This window comes from Mesocricetus auratus, unplaced genomic scaffold (assembly GCF_017639785.1).
Source record: "Mesocricetus auratus isolate SY011 unplaced genomic scaffold, BCM_Maur_2.0 Super-Scaffold_100676, whole genome shotgun sequence".
NCBI lineage: Eukaryota > Metazoa > Chordata > Mammalia > Rodentia > Cricetidae > Mesocricetus > Mesocricetus auratus.
The window spans coordinates 17,986,376-18,007,316 of NW_024429266.1; the positions used below are offsets into that span (position 1 = coordinate 17,986,376).

The 20,941-nt window shown below is 40.4% G+C and overlaps 1 protein-coding gene and 1 pseudogene across 8 annotated transcripts in view; one reads left to right on the forward strand and one right to left on the reverse strand.

The window, feature by feature from the left end:
* Positions 1-20,941, forward strand: part of Rgs7 (regulator of G protein signaling 7) — a 362,079-nt gene that overhangs the window by 217,253 nt on the left and 123,885 nt on the right. The gene's annotated exons all lie outside the window — the stretch shown is intronic.
* LOC101843075 lies at positions 17,628-18,285 on the reverse strand (annotated as a pseudogene).

Below are 20,941 nucleotides of genomic sequence, written 5' to 3' on the forward strand. Positions count from 1 at the left end.
CCAGCTAGTTATGCACATACAACTCACAAGCAGTGATAGCCTATGTTCCCTGTGAATTCTTTAGGCCCTCAAGCTGCTGGAAATAGAACACAGGGTAGGACGAAATAGAAAAGCAGAAAGTTTAAATGGTTCTGGAATAAACCATTCACCTTTTAAGAGAAAAGAGTCATGTTTAAAATAGCTGCTGTGGGGCCTGTTCACTTTGTCACCTGCCTCCTGGGTCACAAGCCAGAAATGAGGCATGTGCCAGTCAGAGGAGATGAGGGAAGAGCTAAACATGGTGATGGACTCTTTACTTGGTACTAATTACTACCCTATGAGGGAAAGTCTGCTTCTACGGCAGCTTGATCATTCAGTGTTTGGAGTTACAATTGTTCACTTTTTTCTTCTTCATCCTGCTACCATGATAACAGTTGGGATTATCCACACTGGGTTTCCAAAAGAAAGGTATAGTATTTTGGCACTGCCTCTCTCCATCATGCATCTTGATCACTGCAACCAAATTCAGCAAACGCCAAAAGAATGTTCATGCTTTGAATTACTTGTAAAAGTGAAACAAATACCCAGACTACAGGATAATCTTGGCTGTAAGCATGTGAACTCAGTGGATAGGATAGTGTAGTCTCTCCCAATCCAGTGTAGTATGGAGTGTGTTGATAACAATATTGTAAGGGGAAGCTCTTCTGTATTCAAATATGAAGTAAAAGTGAAAAAAAATACTGCTAGATCTGGGTTACCTCACTCAGGATGATTTTTTTTTCTAGTTCCATCTATTTGCCTTCAAATTTCCTGAAGGCATTGTTTTTAACAGCTGAGTAGTACTCCATTGTGTAAATGTACCACATTTTCTTTATCCATTCCTTGGTTGAGGGACACCTAGGTTGTTTCCAGGTTCTTGCTATTATGAATAATGCTGCTATGAGCATAGTTGAGCAAGTGTCCTCGTGGTATGATTGAGCATTCTTTGGCTATATGCCCAAGATTGATATAGCTGGGTCTTGAGGTAGATTATCAATTTTCTGAGAAACTGCCATACTGATTTTCAAAGTGTCACACAAATTTGCACTACCACCAGCAATGGAGGAATGGCCCTCTTTCTCCACATCCTCTCCAGCATAAGCTGTCATCAGTGATTTTGTTCTTAGCCATTCTCACAGGTGTAAGATGCAATCTCAGGCATTTTGTTTTGCATCTTCCTAATGGCTAATGATTTTCAGCAGTTCTTTAAGTGTATTTCAACCATTTGAGATTCTTCTGTTGAGAATTACCTGTTTAGACCTGTACCCCATTTTTAAATTGGGCTATTTGATTTTTTTTGTCTAGTTTCTTGAGATAAACTCCCCCGCACAGAACAGAGGAGTGAATGTGTGGGACAGGGGTGGGGAGATAAACTCTGTCAAATGTGGGGTTGGTGAAGATCTTTTCCCTTTCTGTAGGCTGCCGTTTGTCTTACTGACAGTGTCCTTTGCCTCATGCTTCTCAATTCCATGTACTCGTTCATAAGTGGATATTAGATGTAAACTAAAGGATAACTATGGTACAATCCACAGTCTCAGAGAGGCTAGGTAACAAGGATGGCCTAAAGAGGGACACATGGATACACCTAGGAAGGAGTTATAGAAGAGATCTGGGTAAACTGGGGAGGATGGGATGCAACATGAGGGATGGGATTGTGGGCAGGATGGAGGGAGAGAGTAGTGAAAGAGGAGTCTTGATGGGGGTGCATTTCAGGGTCAGGTAGAAACCTGGTGCAAGGGAAACTCCCACAAATCTACAAGGATGACCCCAGCGAAGATTCCTAGCTGTAGTCGATAGGTAGCCTGAACTGGCCATCTCCTGTAATTAGATTTGTGACTACACTAATTGTCATCAGAGAGACTTCATCCAGTACCAGACAGAAACATGCAAATATTCACAGTGAAGAACTGGACTGAGCTTTGAGAATCTTGTTGAAGAGATGGAAGAAGGATTGTACAAGCTAGGGGGTCAAAGTCATCACGAGAGACAACTAACTTGGGCTCATAGGAGCTCACAAACACTGGAACAACAGCCAAGGAGCTTAATTGAGGCTGATGTAGGCCCTGTACAAGTAGACAGTTGTAGAGCTTAGTCTACTTGTCGGGCTCCCAGCAGTGGGAGCAGGACCTGTCTCTGAAGCATTAGCAGGCTTTTGAGAACCTATTCTTCATACTGAGTTGCCTTATCAAGCCTTAACATGAGGGGAGGAACTTAGTTGTACCTCAACTTTATATGCCATCCTTTGTTGACATCCATGGGAGGCCTGCTCCTTTCTGAATAGAGACAGAGGAGTGAATGTGTGGGGTGGGGGTGGGGAGATGAATGGGAGGTAAGTTGAGGGAACAAGAAGAGAGGAGGGAGGGGAAACTGTGGTCGAGATGTAAAATAAATGAATGACTTTAATTAATGAAAAAATGAATCTAGAATCTTTATCAAAAATACTATAGCCTTTGCCATGCTGGTGTTTTTATTGGACTCTATAATAGGACTGTATTTCACTGTTTCACCAGATTTCTTCACCCATGAAGCCAGTTTTAGGACTCTTAGTACAGAAAACATGTAGTTTAACAAATGTGCTTCCTGAAGTAAAGTGTTTATAGGGCAAAGAGCTTTGAGGGAAATGTGGCCTGTGTTTGTTTTACCTTCATCTTCAGCAAGCTGAAGATATTAACAACCTCAGGAGACAGTTCAGTGTGGATTCTAGGGAAACAACTTTAGTTTTAGGTCGTCTATTTTGATAATGCTCCCATGTGAAACGCTCTGATTCCTCAGAACTATTAAATTCCATTAACGAGATTTTAGCAGTTTGCAGCTCTCTTACTTCCCTCACTCGGGTCAGATTTCCATTAGTAATCAGATTTGGGTGAGGAGCCATGAGGGAATAGGCTGAATGAAAGCCACATGGATTCACTGATTCTTAGACACCTTGTCTTCTGTTTGTCTACCCAACATTTGAGATGAAGCAAAGAGATTGGATACAGTCAAGTGAGGAATTTGACGTAATTGCTATATGACCTTGTCTATGATACCTGTCTCACTTCATCTAACTTTGCACATTTACTTAAGAATATGTACAAGGTGCATGGAGAGGTGGGTTAGTGTTTTACTGCTCTTGCAGTACCGGAGTTTGGTTCCCACTACCCAAGTTGGTCATCTGACAGTCACTTACAACTCAAGCTTCAAGGCAACCCACCCTCTCACCTGAACTCTGCAGACACTTGCACTTGCCTTCACATACCCCACCCCTGCATATACATGTGTGTATACATGGACACATACATAATTAAAATAGATCTTATGAAAAGACTATGTATTAATCACTTTACATAAGAAGGAATCCCTTCATTTTTACAGAAGGTGGGTATTTTTCTCTTTCTTCTTGAGACAGATTTCATGTCATAGTCCAGGCTGGTCTAAACTCAAGACAATACTCCTATCTTAGCCTGTGACTATAGTTTGAGTTGTCATACCTAGCCAGAAAATGACCTTCTGGTAAGGTTCTGAGGATTGCATTAGTTAGGTTTCTCTTAACTTTGACAAAGTATCTGACAAAAGCAGCATAAGGAAGGTAGGCTAAAAAATATTCACTTTATAATTTTCATTATGTGTAGAAGTGTGTGTGCGTGTATGTGTGTGTATGCATGCATGTCACCTGACATAGGTACTGGATACTAAATTTGTGAACTCTGAAAGAATAGTAGCTGCTCTTAATCACTTAACCATTTAATGTGGCTCACAGCTCAATGGCACAAGTGATGGGAGGGGAGGAAGGGTGCTAAGAGCTTGAGACAGATGGTCATAATGCATGCGCCAAAGACGACTGTTGCTCAGTCCCCTTCTCAATTTCATTCAGTCCAGGACTCCAGTTCATGGTATAGGTTTGCTTACATTTAAGACTAGTCTTCTCACCTCAATCAACCCAGTGTGAAAGTCCCTTACAGACATACCTGGAAGTTTGTTTCCATAGTGATTCTGAATCCTAACGTATCAGTAGTCAGGGTTAACCAGCACAGCGACAATGCAAGCAGATGTTTGTTCAGTGACTAACAGAAGTGCAGGTGTTTATTAATAGAACAAAAATAGAACCATGAGCAAACTTGCCTTACAGGAATGAAACCAATGGGCTGGGGATATTGAATGCTGGTATTTAACCAACTCTGGGACATGGAACTAGATATTCGTCTAGTTATACTGATTCAGCATTGTGCAGGGGAGGTCCAACATGTCAGATTTAGTAGATAACATCTATACACATGAGGTTCGGGTAGACTAGTGGGAAATGATGGGGGCTTTCATGGTTATGAACAAATCTAACTAGAATGATGTCACCTGGCTTCACCTAATTAAATTGCCCCTTATGAGTTAGCTCAGGCACTGTCCCCTTCTCCTTTCATTCTGCAAACCTGATTTGCCTCCACTGATTTAATTTGCCTCTCACATGCTTTCAGAGAAAATGATCTTTGGCTTTATCTTATCACTTAGAACAGGCTAAGACTTGAGAGATTCATTTTATTCATTTTATTGGCGGCACAAAAATGTCAGTGCAACTCCTGTATCTTAAAATAATCTGAGTAGTAATATAAGGCTAAAGAAGTTCACAGAGCTCCAAACTCATGCATTCTTAATTGTTGTGTTTTCCATATCAGCTATATCAACATCTAGTCTTTATCTCAGTGTCCTTATTGTGCTACTGAGCTGAGTGAGGGCTGCCTGTTGGATAACCAAGCTTCAAAATCTGTTTACTTAAATGACTCACTTGTTTATTTTCACCAATGTAAAGTGATCCCTTAGAGAGTGTGTGACTCATTCATTATTCTATTCCCAGAGTTTCTCAATAAATATTTGTTGAATTGGACTTCCCTGCGCCTGGTAGGAAATTAAAAAGTCAATCTCACCAACCTAACATTGTCAGCCCAGAGAAATAAGGGGAGCTTGCCCTCTCTAGATGTAAGACATATTCTAGTTTTCGAGAAGGAAACTGGAGGTCAGAGGAGTAGGTAGGTACCAAGGAAAGAAGGGCAGATCAGACCTTCCTGCAGATACAAAAGAACAAGACATAGTGAAACACAAATTTGGCATTCAATACCAGAACTGAGAAAATCGGCAAATGTGGTTAACACTCAATCGCAAAGTATCAGAGCAAGGCATCTCTTACCCCCAACTGAAGTTACAAATTAATCTAGAAATCAAGATGCTAGTGACTCCATTGAAAATATTGACTTACTGGCTGGTTGACCTTCCCTATTCTTGTCCTTGAATAAGCACAGCGACTGCCTGCTGTGCATGAAGTGCCAACACACAGAGGATGGAAGCTGAGCCCTGCAGATGTGGCTACCATACTGCAGCACCACGCTGAATTGCACAACAGTTTGGCCTCTCCACAGTGGGGCCACAGCTGCTCTACACTGTAAGTTGTTTGACATTTGTCCTGAAGGGTTAGTACTTGAGCTGTTACTTGTTATTAGATATTTTTCATACCGTCTTATTTTATCATAATCAGTTACAATATAATTAAATTCTGTCTCACAGGAGCCACTCTCATGAGGATGTTAAACACAACAGACATGGCAGAGCTGAGGGCAGGTCATTGTAGTAGACCAGGTGAGAAAAAAAATGGAGGCCTAGATTTGCTCTGTGCCAGGGAAGATGGAGAGAGGTGGATACATCTGAGAATTATTTAGATGATGATACTGATGCAGCTTGGTAGTTGGTTGGATGTGGGATATATTTCTGGCTTAGACCATTTCCTAGATGTGGGTCTATGAATTGGATAAAAGAATCAGAAGGATCCGGGTGGTGGCGGCACATGCCTTTAATCGCAGCACTTGGAAGGCAAAGGCAGGTGGATCTCTGTGAGTTTGAGACCAGGATGGTCTACAGAGAGAGTTCCGGGACAGCCTCCAAAACAATACAGAGAAACCCTGTCTCAAAAAACAAAACAAAAAAAAGAGTCAGAAGGAATAGCTGCTCAGGGTCTTGCAGGACTGATGAACTGTAGGATGAATCACCTGGCCAGGTGCTTTGTGAGGGAAGAGACTAGGTCCATCGATGCTGGTGTTTGAGAGATTCTTCAGAGGCATTAACTGATGGGTTGGTTGGATCTTTATTGCATGCCTTATGTAGATGAACACACTCATCAATCCCACAAAGAAAAGTTATTTCTAGCATCATTAGCTAGTGAAGCCTGTGGGAGAGACTGGCAACAGAGTGTGGTACAGTTGGGAGGCAGCCCATAGGATATGGATTCCCAGTTAGGTACCCAAATATTAGCTCTCCATGCCCAGGTGTAGATTCCGTTGTGGAGTCCCCAAATACTAATCTATGCACAGTTAACATTCCCACTGAGTGCTTTCAAGTGAGTTATTATTTTGTTCCATTATATGAGGTCTGAAGTTCATGAGAAGTAGCTCTGCTGAAGGTATAGATTTGAAAGCCCTTAACATGTGGATGACAGGACAAATCCAGGAAGAGAAACAAGGACTTCAGAGGACAAAGTGAAAGGTGAGAACGAAGGATCCATGACAGATGTTAGAGATGTGAAGACTGTATGTATAAGCTGGGAAGGTGATCATAAAGTCAGCCGGAAGCACAGCAGGCTGACCTGTGTGTGTGTGTAAAGAATTTCTAGACAGTGGAAATGGGGTCTGTGAATAATCTCTGGTGGGGATGAGACTGCTAGGTTGAAGTGTGGAATGAACAATAGTAAAACACATCCTAGTAAGCAGTGTGTGTGTGTGTGTGTGTGTGTGTGTGTGTGTGTGTGTGTGTGGCAGGACTGTGCTATCCAGTTTAAGGGAATGCATGCAGGGTTTCAGGAGGCATTAATCATCAATAACTTGTTCCCACAAATGCAATAGGTTATTATGAGAAATATCATAAACTTTGTGGTTGACTTTGTCAATGAACAAGGTGTGATTGGTATTGATGGGTGTGCAATGGGCTGAGGACTATATCAAAGGTGGAGTCATGCAGACACTAATGGTAACCTCTAGAACAATCTGTACTTGAATTGCAGACATTCATTTATTTGGGTAAGGGTTGTCATGTGACTCCATCTCAACCATTTTAAAGTAGTCTGCTGCAGTACTGAGCTGACTGCCCTCTGATGGCTCTAACAGGCACAGAACCTTTCCCTTTATGCAGCTGTCAGTCTCCAGGGACAATGAGATGAATAGGCTAACAAGATGCAAGGCCTCACAACTTGTCAACAGGCTTCTGGGAATGGAAACAATGAGTAATGAGAGTGTAGATTCTACAGTAAGAATATGCCTAGTTTTAAATTGTCTCCACCATTTAGAGTCTCTTCTCTTTGCTTCAGTATCGTCACTATGGAAAGTGGAAGAAATGACAACTCAGGATTTTTACGAAAACGAATGAACTGATGATTAATTTAAAATAATGCTTGTATTATAATAAGTTCAAGTAAATACTAAAAGATTATACTTAAACTGAATTTGTGAATATAGACATGAAAAGCTGGACACTCAAGCAATTTAAGTGACATGCAAATCTTTTTGTTAGTAAATGTAAGAGCCAAGCTCAAGACACTAAGTCTGTAATCTAGTCCTATGTTTCTTTCTGTGATTTTTATTTTGATACAAGGTCTCACCATGTAACCATAGCTGGTATGGAATTGACTATGTAGACTAGGATGACTTTGAACTCTAAAAGTTTCATCGGTTTCTGGTTTCTGAGTGCTGGAACTAAAGACCTATGCCACAATGCTTGACTTCAGTGTTTTTATTTTAAACAACCCATATTTCACTGATTTTAAATCAAAACTCAGACCAAGTGATATTCATGTAGAACAGGAGATAAAAATTCAACTTGACTAAATCTCTACAAAATTATGTAGATGCCAACAACAATGCTAATGAGATCAGCAATGCAGAAAGCAAAGCACTGTCTTGGAACTGAATTATGTATGTCACAGTTGTATTAGTCACAGACATGAAGCGCATACCACATGTTCTAAGGAAACAATGGGGAGGAGGGAACAGCATTGTCTATATTCTGAAAAGGTGGTAAAGGCAGTGGAATCAGGCAGGTCAGCCTGTCCTAGATTTAGATAAAGGGCTTTATGTATGAGCATGTTTGTGCAATTTAATTATGCTTGCCCTAAAAGGAACCACTGCTTATTAAGGGCTATTTAATAATAACTATTTATTCCTTCTCCATAAAGAAAGGAGATGCCAGATCCCATAATTAGCAGCTTAATGTGTTGAAATGAATGGCCCCTTAGACCAGCACAAAGCCAAAGGGAGGAAATTTGGATAGTGATTCTATGCTTACAAATTGGGGCTTGGGATGCCAGGAGAGAATGTGGATGGCCCCAGTTACACGAGCACAGACAAGTGTGTCTTTGATGCCTGTTATTTGTTCAACAAACACTTTCTGGTAACCTGATGATGAAGTAGTAAAATCATGCAAATGTTCCAAGTATTCATGTAGGCTTGTATCTAATAGAGAGAAGCAGGAATGAAGACACCAGTGAATGTATAAATATGAAAATGAGTGAGAGGAAGTGAGTCCTCTGGAGCATAGAGAAAGCTTAACCAGGATGTTGGTTGAGCAGGGGGAAATATTCTGGAATGAAGGTAGCTGTTGGGAGACTATAGACAAACAGATACAAATGAAAATATCTAGAAAGACTATAAAGAATCTCTAGACAGTGGAAATGGGGTCTGTGAATAATCTCTGGTGGGGATGAGACTGCTAGGTTGATGTGTGGAATGAACAATAGTAAAACACATCCTAGTAAGCAATGAATGGGTTTGTATGATGAAAAATAAAGTTATCAAGGCTAGATCATGCTGACTTTTTATCATAATTCATACTGAGGTAAATTTTGTGTCGCAAATAAATATGAAAATACCCTAACTGTAACCTTGTGCTATCTGTCTCTATATCTCTCTGTCTCTCTGTCTCTCTCTGTGTCTCTTTCTCTCTTTCTCTCTCTCTCTCTCTGTGTGTGTGTGTGTGTGTGTGTGTTTGTGTGTGTGTGTCTATATATACATCTTGTTTTCTGGCATGTAGTTTCCCAGTCACTTGGAGGATCCTGGAGGGCAAGGAAAGGCTATGAGCTTAGTACCCTTCCCTACATGTCTTGCCCTGAGCATTTCCACTACTGGGTGGTACTCCTGAATCCCTTAGAATACATTTTATGCTAAGTGATTAAACCTTATTTACAGGAATTATTTGGATTTGGAACTAGGGGGTCAATAACATGGGTCAGTCTGGGATTTGGTTAGCATCTGAAGATAAGTAATAGCGCTTGTGGACTGAGTCCTTATCCTGTGAGATCTTATGCTGTCTCCAGGTGAAGAGTGCTAGAACTCAATTCCACGCCATTCCTGGTTTTTCCAAATTTTATAATTTTGTACAAAATTAAAAAGCATTATGAAATAATTAGAAATATTATTATACATTGATTTATGATGTCCTGTGGATTGTGGTTGTTTTTTTTTAATTGTATATTTGTTATGTTGAGGCAAGGTCTCATTTGATAACCAGGACTATTAATTTGAACAAAATTTAATAATTTAGTTTAATTGTGAAATTAAACTCATGATCCTCAAGTCTCAGCCTGAGTGCTAATATTACAGGCGTTCATAACCAGACCTGCTGACATGGTGACATTTCATTTCAATTGATTTTTTAAATCTGGGTCAAAATATACCAAAGCAATATCAGGAGGAATCACTTGTGACTTATTGAAACAAGATTCTTACTATGCAAACTGAGCATAGTAAGAAAGTTTAGATTTGATTTGATCTGTGAATAAAGCCATTGAGGTGCTTTAGGTAATCATTTACAGAGCACTGCTTGCTAGGGAGTATGTACTTAGGAGTGAAAAAGGGGGAAGCAGCTAAGTCTTTTGTCATCAGGATGGAGATGATGGCTTGGACCAAAGTGAGGCCATGAAGACGTAGAATGTGACTGAAAATGCTGATGAATTAATGTGGGGAATAAAGAAAATAGAAACATGGGTTGGTATCAGCAACTGGGTAAACACTGGCATCATTTAACATCCTTATGAAAGTACATGATAAAGGAATGGGTGCAAACATTGGATCCAGGGAATGCTGAACATTTACATTATCCATCAGACACTGTAGTAGAGCTTTCAACCAAGTGAGTCTTCCTATCAGATGCAACAAAAGATTGACATGTGATGTCAGTTAGAAATGTTTGCATGTGCACATGGAACTAGACATTGTCAGAAAAGAAGATAAGGCAGATGTGACTGGGAGAAGAACTGAAAACCAAGTCTGAGGTCATTCCAGCACAGAGAGGATTGCGGTGCAGATGCTAAAGTGATTACCATGCAAGCATGAAAACCGGAGTTTGCAAAAATCCTATGTATTTTTCTGTGCTTGCAATCCCAACACTGGGAAGATAAAGACAGGAGGGTCTCTAGGCATTGGGGTCAGACAATTTAACCCAGTAAGCAAGTTCCACATTGAGTGAGAGACCCTGTCTAAAGAAATCAATGAAGGTATCATCCAAGGAGGAATAACACATAGGCCATCCTCAAGTCTCCATACATATGCATACCAGTACATACAGGAACACAAACAAATGCACACACAGGTAAATGTAAAAAAAATATCAGAGAAGGAGGTGCAAGACACCTTGCATTTGGACAATCACCCCTCAGGGAAACTTTGTGATTCATCTGTCACACCATGGCTACCCCACCCGCCTCCACCTCTTTGCTGAGAGGTCACAGTTCAGCACTCCTTGACATTGCAGATGGATCTGGGATTGTTTAAGAGTCTAGTTTTATATATTCTCTTTCTAACTTTGCTACAAACTGAGTACATTTGGGGCCTCAGTTTTCATTCTTGTCTGTCTGTCTTGTCATCACTTCAGTGCTTATTTATTGAGTATAACAACAATAAGTTACCAAGCACAAGTCTGAGCAAAAGTGAACAGAAGCTCAGTATAAAGTCTTGCATTAAAACTGTCATGACAGTAATAGTGAATGCCTTATTGCTAAGTAACATCCCCTTAAGTAAAATTACTTCAATACAGCTATCTAATGGGTGAAAGGATGTTAAAACATAAAGATGTAAGACTCAATGGAAGTTGGCTCCATATTTACAGAGAACCTACACACACATTTCCATGTACTTTATCATCTCTAGTTACTTATAATACACCTAATACAATATAAATGCTACTAAATCTTTGGGTGCCAATGAGACAAATAAATTTATACATGTTCAATAGAGATACGATTTCCCCCAAATATTTAGAAAGTCACTTCCTCTTTCTCCTTCTCAATTGTTGTCATTTTCTTCCTTCTCCTCCTCCTCCCTTCTTCTTCCTCCTCCTCATCATCTTTTTTTTGTGTGAGTTAGTGTGAGAGAGAACGTGATCTTCTCCTGTTTCACACTCTTTCTCTTCTTTGTGTGGGTGTGTGTATGTGTGTGTGTGAGAGAGACAGAGATAGAGAGAGAGAGAGTGAATGAGTGAGTGAGTGAGTGAGTGAATGAGTGAGTTAGTGAGTGAATGAGTGACAGCTTGTGTGTATGTATGTTATGTGGGGGACCATGCAACAGCACACTTGTAGTGGTCAGAGAACAGTTTTATGAACTGGTTCTCTCATTTCATCTTCACAAGTGTTCTAGGGATGAAACTCGGGTCCTAAGACTTGTGTGGCAAATCCTTTACCTAGCAGGTCATCTTGCTATCCCTGTAAATATTACTGATGCCAGGCAGGTTGACCATGAATCTGAAGTTCATTATATGGAGAACAATCTAGAATTAATAAGGGAATACCATATAATATTATATCATTGGGGTTTTCCATATTCTCTGTTGAGTGCAGTGGTGAAACTTTATTTTTGTATTGTCAAATAAGCTTTTTAACTCTGAGAAAACACTCTGAAATTCTATGTTCAATATGGACAGTCATTCATAACATAGAGAAAGCCTGTATCTACATGGCCACATTGAACAGCATCCTGCAACCAAGTAGACGGAGGCTGGATAGTCCTACAGGATAACTGTCAGTCTACAATAACTTACTATCAACATTTAAGACAGCATTTGGGCATTGCCCTTGTTCATGTGCGTGCATATGTGTATGTGTGTGTATGTGTGTGTTCAGTTAAAGAATATAGACTTGAAAGTCTGGGGGAAGGAGTTTGGTGGTTCGTGTATATAGTTTCATCCCTCAGTGCAGTATTGTAGAGTCTAGCTGACTCTGGACACAGTGAGTGGCCCTGTGTCAAACAAGCAAGTAAACAAACAAAACTGGATATATTTAAATAGATTTTAAGAATTTTTTATTTGAGATAGAATTTTACTCTATAGGGCATGCTGACCTGAGGCCCAAGGGGCCTCAGACTCACAGCAATCCTCATGACTTGGCCTTTCACCTCCCTTATTTTTTTATTATAACATTTACCTTGCCTCCAAGCTTCACTGTAGCATCATTCGTTTGATTTTTTGTTTTTTGTTTTGTTTTGTTGCTTTTTGCTGCTCAAAATCTAACATTTTTTCAGTGTTATTTTATGGTAAATGAGTCCCCTTCTGAATTAATAGTCCTAAGAAGGAAGTTACATGTGACGTTGAAACCCAAGGGTTTTAATCGAACCTTGTATGGTATTTTTAAAATCAAGATAAGAATGAGTGTGAAAGTGTGATCATGTATGAGCTAACAAATTCAACATGATTAGGCTGCATCCAAGCTCAGCTATACAAATGTGTTCCACTTGTTTTATAGGCAGCATAATGTAAAGAGAGAGAAACAAAAGGATTGGAAGCTTGAGCTATAGCTAGGTGCACATGAGACCCGTTTTCAATCTGTAGTTCCAAAAATACATAAATAAATAATAGATAAATAAAACCATGATGTGCAGTAAAATTAAAGCTTCTAAGTACTGGCTCTAAACTTGGAGCTTTTGGATCATTTCCCCTGAGAAAATTGCTTTGCCTTGAGGAAAAGCTGTTAGTTTCATGCCTTTTCTTGAAAATTGTTAAGAATTAAATTGGATTAGGTTTATTGGAGGATCCCCAAGGCAAAGCCAACTCAGCAAATTCTGCACTACGTGGCTTTTCTGCCTGGACATAGGACATCAGAAGGGGGGAATAACTTAACTGTTTATGTAAATAGAGATTCCCAAACTGAAAGGTGTCAGCATTCAGAGTAGGGGGATGTGTGTACACATACATGACTCTGTGAATGGACAGTGCCTTCTGCGGTGTTCGTTGGATGTTGTGGTTAATTCTGAGTAGAAATATTTTCCTTGCCTTTTTCATCTGTCTAGTCTGTATTCATGTGTTTAAATTCTTTGTTTCCACCTGTTTCTTTTCTCCTTCATAACAACAATAGTTGAATGGCCTCCTTAGCCTGCATAAAGAGTAGGTATGCCTTATGGAATCTTTTAGAGTTTTTCCATTTAACACTTAATTTTTTCATTTTATGTATATAGGTGATTGTCTGCATTTGTCTGTGTAGCATGTACATGCCTGGTGCCTAGGGAGGCAAGTAGAGGGTGTAGGGTCCCCTGGACTGGAACTATTACAGTCAGTTGTGAGCTGCCATGTGGGTGCTGGGAATCAAAAGAAAGTCCTGGAAAAGCAGCCAGTGCTCTTAACCACTGAGCTATCCTTCCAGTGCCTGATTTAACATTTTGTTAGTTTTTTTTTTTGCGTCAGGGTTTCTATGTATAACAGTTCTAGCTATCCTGAAAGTAGCTCTGTAGACCGGGCTCGACTCAAACTCCCAGAAATCTGCCTGCCTCTGCCTACCAAGTGCTGGGATAAAAGGTGTGTGCTACTACTGCCTGGCATAGTTAATTATGTTTTAAGTAGAGTCTTGTTATGTATCCCTGATTACCCTGTACATTACTGTGTAGACCATCCTTGTATTCCCTGGCTACATAAAGAAAATAATGCCTAAGAAATTAAGATTTATCAAGCACAGGAACAGTTCCTCATAATTTTTATATCCCTATCATCTAGCACAGGTCTGGTACATAGTAGGCTCTGGGGAAATGTTCAGGATCACTGAGCCAGCTATGCTCATGGATGCTGTAGTTATGCTTGCGGGAAGTGTTTACATGTCTGGGAGAGCTGAGTGAGGAATTCCAGAGAAGGCAATGATTAAGGACTCAATGAGGAACATTAGTGACTGAGTTTGGGAACCAACTCTTTTATCTTATATATTCATGGTCATAGATATGCCATTTCTTCTTTCCAAGCTTTGGCTTTTGCATCTCTAAAGTGAGCTATTAATAATGGCAGTTATAAGGACCAAATAAGGTAACACACACAAAGTACCCAGCATGGTGTCTGCTGCAGAGTAATTAATGAACATTGATCACCATCTGTCATGCATGCATCTCTCTCTCTCTCTGTCTGTCTGTCTATGTCTCTCTCTCTCTCTCTGTGTGTGTGTGTGTGAGTGAGAGAGAGAGAGAAAGAAACCTATAAAATATATTTAGTTTTTGTCTGATTTCTGTGACTAACAAAGAAAATAATTTAAGATACTTTCCTCTTCAAAAGACCAATGACCAGGAAGAGTGAAAGAAGCTAACATGACAGAGATGTGCCAGGGACCAACAGACACTATTTCAAAAGCAGGAAGTGTGCTATACATCTTTGTTTCGTGGCAGTATTATTAGTAGCCTTTGATTTGTTTTTTAGGACAGTTTACAGAATAATGATGTAAGGTAGCTTAAAATATCCCACCAGAAAGACTAGGGATATAGCTTGGTGAGTTGTAAGTATCCTGATTCTGAGCCTGGACTGACTCTAAGCTCCTGGATTGGGTGCTTGGCAGCTGTGTGGCAGCCTCAGGTACTGGGAGAATTCTCAAGAACTGTTGTGATCAATGAAATGAAACTGTAGATCTGAGGATTGTCTTCTGTAGGCACCAAACCAATAAAGACAAAGAGAAGGTTTATTAGTGTGGCCTGTGGAGGTCAAATGAAAAATTCAGGAGAAGAAAGAACTCCATGAAGGCCTGGGGCTTAAATGTGAAAAGACATCTAAACTCTGATATTTTACCAGGCCACGTTCTGTCAAATGTAGTCAAAGAGCCGACAAGAGGAACCTACATGGGAAAGGCTGGTTTAAGAATATGTTCCGCAAGTATCAATCCTTCAGATCAGGAGAAACTTTTTAGACATGTGCTTGACAGCTTGAAGAAATTTCACAGCATCTACAGCGTGTCATCTAATATTCCTAATGTAGAGATGGACGATGGATGAGACCGTGATACTGGTGAATTGGACGTAAACAGAGCTAGTCGTACATTGGGAAGACACAGTAATTACTGTTCCATAAGTGAAGAGCTCTAGAAACTCCAAGAAAAGTATCATGTGATAGAGCTGTCAGTGTCTTAGTTACATTTTATTACTATGAATAGGCACATGGCCAAGACAACTCATATAGAAGCAAACGGTTAATTGGGACATTGCTTACAGTTTTGGAGGGTCGATTATCATCTTGGTGGGAAGTAGACAAGCATGGTGCTGGGGCATTGAGACCTTTACATCCAGATCTGTATGCAGGAAGTGGGGAGGGGGGAGAACGAGAGGATGGGGGAAGAGCGAGAGAAACACACAGAGGGAAACTGGGCCTGGCATGGGTTTTTGAAACCTCAAAGTCCATCTCCAGTGACTCACTTCCTCCAACAAGGCCACACCTCCCAATCCTTCCAGTTTTTCCTCAAATAGTTTCACTTCCTGATGATTGAGCATTCAAATATATGAGCCTGTGGTAGTCATTCTCATTGAGATCACTACTGTCGGTGATGGGGAAATGACGACTGAAAAACATCAGCAAGAATTGAGCAGGAAAAAGAGGTTCCTTCAGTAATAATTAACATTTAAATATCTGTTCCACGTAGCAAAATACTGTCATTTCTTTACATGTATTAATTTCTCAGGGAAGAGGTCGTAAATTTGAGTCAACAAATGAATGTTGAGCATATGGATTACTGCCGAACAGAACAAAGTAGAAAAAAATTAAAAATAAAATTGGATCCCAAACTGGAAATACAAAGGAGTTCAAATATTCTGCACATATCTATTACAAAACAAAACAAAACAACAACAAAAACAAAAACACACCAAGATGAATAGCAACTGAAATTGAATGATCTGTAAATACCCTAACAGGTACACATGCAAAAAAAAATTTACTGGAAAGGTTCTATGTTGGGGAAGTCCTGTGCATTTGTCAATAAAGCACTGTCTGGCCTATAAGGAACCAAGTTAGGAGGGGCTAGGAGTCCAGGAGAACTCTGGGAAGGAGAAACACAAGAGAGTCAACATGTAACGCCATGGGGTAGGAGCCCGGAACTATTCTCCGGTAAGAGACATACTTAGATTAACAATTATGGGGTAATTACTTAAAGCAGAGCTAGCCAGTAAGAGACGAGCAAGGCCAACAGCTTCATAACTAATATAGCCTCCTGTGTGTTTATTTGGGACTCATGCAGCTCTAGAACCAGGCGGATGGGAATGCCTCTCTCAAAGAAAAAGCTTCTCTTAACAGTTCTACCTTTTTCTTTGGCAGTCTGTATCCCATATAATAGGTAACTATATTTACAGTATTAGAGGCAAGCTGAATCTGGTGGTACAAGCTACTGGAGAGGCCAAGGAAGAAGGATCATGAGTTCAAGGCCAGCTTGGGAAACTGAAGTGAGATCTTATTTCAAAATTAAAAGTTTATAAAAGGAGCTGGGTTATATCGCAGTGGAAAAAATGCTTTCTTACCATATATGAGACTCTCTGTTCAATCACTAGTGCCCTCCAAACATTAATTAATTAATTTAAACAAGAAGTCAATTAAATCATACGTGAAATTTCTGTACGGCTCTTAGCATTTATCTTTTGGGGCTTCTGCCTGGTGAGCATCACAGTGAGAGGGGCAAGAACACGGGGCCCTTTGAAGGAGATTTCCGTGTTCTGCCCCATAGAGCAGCACGTGCCATTTCACTGATTCAGTTATTTCACACAAGTGACCCCAAAGCTTGTGAGAAATCTTGCAGACCAAGGAAAAAGAAGAAATGTGTCTTGTGATCAGCTTCCTTCCCCTTCTCCCTTATAACCCCCACACATGCCAAAGATAATACCAAGCCTCTTTCTGCCACTGTGTCTAAATCAAAGAGTGGGGTATCTCCAGTGATGTACAGCTATCTATCAGAATGACATAAGGCTTCTCATGGGCTGCCAGACTATGAACAGAAAGAGAAGTTTTTCATTCTTTGTGAACCCTCTGCCTCATCTCCACTGTTCAATGTCTCAGTAGAGGAATGGTAAGCACACTGCTAAGTTCTAATAGGAGACATACAGAGGGGGCAGATGGCATTCCCCAGGCCATGACAACTGGATCTTACTGAGCATGTATTGTGCATGTTTCAACCTTAGAAGCAGAGCCATCAGGTTGACTAGATTACAACCTGTGGATATATTTCTTTGCCTATTCATTCTCTGTGGTCATATGAGAAGTTCACGTTTGGTACATTCCCACCTTAAGGAATGTATGGCTTTCTTTTTGTTTAACAGACAAAAGCTTGTTTTATTTTAATGACTGATCCACATGAGGCCACAGCCAAGCCACTATGTACAGATATGAGGGAAGCTTTATTTCTTGGACTCTTCTTCCTTGGACAGAGTCTTGATGATCTCCTCCTTCTTGGCTTTCTTGCTTCCTTGGTCTTAGACCTGCGAGCCTCAGCCTGGTCAGCCAGAAGCTTCTAGCAGGCCTTGTCTGCCTTCAGCCTGTGAATGTGCTCCATGAGAATCCACTTGTTTTTAGAGACATTCCCCTTGACCTTCAAGTACAGGCTGTGATACATATGTTGGTCAGTCTTCTTAGATTCATGGTATCTCCTGAGAAGTCAGTGCAGGACCTTAATCCTTCTCATTCAGGTCAACTTCTCAGGCATCGGAGCATTGGCAGTACTCTTCTGCTGCCCTATACACATGTGCCTGCCTGTGGTTGAGCGAAAGTATTTTTCCAGCATGTTCACACCCTGGGAATGAACAGTCACAGGTTTCTGGATGATAATCCCATATTTGACCACCTTCCAGATCTGCTGACAGGAGTTGGCTTTGGTGATTCCACTGGTCTTATCAGGGTCCAACCAGACCCTTTTACCACAGCAGAAGACATTAGAGGCAAGTCTGTTCTGTAGACTGAGCATACTCAAGGCTGCCATTAATCACTTCTTCTACTTTAATTTTTGAATTCTAAATGTTTTCTGGAAATTTAACCTGGCAATTAATTTTAAATTGAAGGGTTTGACAAGTGTTGTAGAATGTGTTCATATGCTGGATTTTTTTATTTCTTAGATGTCTTAGTGACTGAGGCAGCAGGATTATTTGAGCCCAAGGAGTAGGCAATCCTGAACAAGATGATGATCCTTTGTCTCTTAAAAAGTAAAATGTGGATGGGACCAATAGACCACGGGACCACGATAATGATGGTCGTAGTAGTGATAGAGGTGGAGGTGATAAGTATGGTGATGATGATGAGGTTGGAGATGGTGATAATAATGATAGAAATAATAGTGATAATGGGGATGGAGATGGTGATCATGAGTGGTGGTGATGATAGTATTGGTGATGGTATAGATGGTGATAGTGGGTGGTGGTGGTGATGATGGTGGAGATGGTGATAATGAATGGTGGTAGTGGTGGTAGTAGTGGTGATGGTGAGGATGGAAATGGTGGAAATGATGATAGCAGCAATGAAGGCAGAGGTGGTAATAATGATGGTGGTGGTAGTGATAGGTGTGTTGATATGGTTGTGGTAGTATTGATAATTATATGAGCTAGTTTATATGAATTAATTTGTGGCATAAATATTTTAATATACCCTTCACATTTTCAATCACTAAGAAATATCAAGAAAAAGATCAGACTGCACAATTATTTTGAGCACTGTTTAAGACATAATCCCCAGTCCCGAAAATTACTGTAAGTATCCCAACAAGAAATATTCCATTTCTGGGGCTGAGGAAATGACTCTGGGTTTAAAGTGATTGCTATGCAAGCAAGAGGACCAGAGTTTGATCACAAGAACCCACATAAAACCCAGGTGGGTGTGCTTTCCTGCCTGTGCTTATAGCCTCAGGCAGTAGGCCAAGAATCCCAATTTAATCAGATCTCCCTAGGAGGGGTTTTTGTATTTTTGTAGGCACACATACACATGTATGAACGTGCATGTATGTGTGAGAAGGCATGAATCTGAGGTTGAGATTCTTGCTCAGTTTACTTCTACCTTATTGTAGGGAGAGATCTTACTAGGCACCTGTGGTGCTGGCAATGCTCATTTGGGCATAGCCACAGGTGCATATGGGACGTGTGGGATATAGATCCAAGGAGGGGATGGTGATCGCTCTCCTGGGGTTCTGGTAGGGTCTCAGAGAGCAGCAGAGATTGGATGCTCAGTTATAGGTTTCTCATGTAAGTGACCTCTCCCAATAAAAATACCTATGATATCCCTACCCGTGTATGGCAATCTTCATCCTATACCTTATCTTTTGAGATTGAGTCTCTCATTCATAACCAGAGCTCAATGGTACGGCTATGTTTTCTAGGGATCTCCAGTCTCTACCCTTTGAAGCTGTAATTGCACACTGGCTGTTGGTGTAGCCCGTTTTTAATCAGGTTCTGTGGATGCAAGCTCCAATCCTCTGCATTAACTGCTACTACATTAGCTGCTGAGCCATCTTCCCTGTCCATCCTTCTCTCATATTTTAATGTACCATCTAGCCTGGAAGTTCACCATTGAACTCAAACATTTCCTATGTACTGCTGTTCCTTTCTCACAGTGTGAATGCACACTGGCACTTACTGTAACCCTCTATTCTGCCACCTAACCAGGATATTAGTCCCCTGATGCCTGTTACTCACCAGAAAGAGACAAAGTCTTTCCTCAGTTTATCTGAGACAAGGCCCCCTCACATTCCTTATAATAAAGAATGAGCAACTTCTATAATCCCACCTCATGATTCCTTATTAATGTTAGGCATAAGAAGAATTTGTGGGTTAAAGGAAAGATGAAGAAAAATGCCCCAAGATTTTAAATGAATGTAGTTCCTGCTTGTTAAACCATTTACTATTAGTAATGTGAGCTGAGCATCATTTTCCTGAGCTTAGTTATTTATTTGGTTTATTTCAACATATGTACCTGGCTACCTCATTTCTCTATATGGCTTCAGTTAGTATGGAAAATTTGAGGACATTGGAACCTCTTTAGGTTCCTCTATGCATGACACAGTATCAGACATCTATAAACAAGTACTAATCATAAAACTACTTTTCATCTGTTACAGTTTTACAGTATGAAGCATAACCTTATTCAGCATTAAAAAATAACCTATCTTTCCCTTGGAAGGTATGTATGTAATTGTGCCTTGACTCTGCCATCAGGTGGATCTTGTCTCCTCTGATTTACTGGTGGATCAAGGGCTTCAGGGCCTCCTCTTCTGTTCTTCCTCCAGTTCTTGGTTTATTCAACTTTGGGGACCTGAGGAGATATTTCTCTGTCTTCCCTGTGCTGTGACACTTGATGTTTTCTCTGGCAACAGTAATAGAAATTCAGGAAAGGTCTGGAGATGCCTCTCCCCATTCAGACAGCAGTTTGGCATTTCAAATTCATGTGGGAAAGTAGGAACTTGGGCCTGGAGAGTATTTTTGAGAAATGGGAAAAATACTAAGGTTCAAGGTAATAACACAATTGTCTCTATTTACCTTCATTTTTCTTGTGTCCCTTGGTTTTCTCCTTCCCTAAAGAGTGTAGCGATGCATTCCTGTTTGCTCATAAACATCAGAAATGTGGTGAAGTAGGTCATGAGCGTGTATGTGGATATCTTGGAATAAATATCCTAAGTACCTCTTTATGAATGGACTTCCCTGATAAAATCATGTGTCCTCTGTTAGCAGTACAC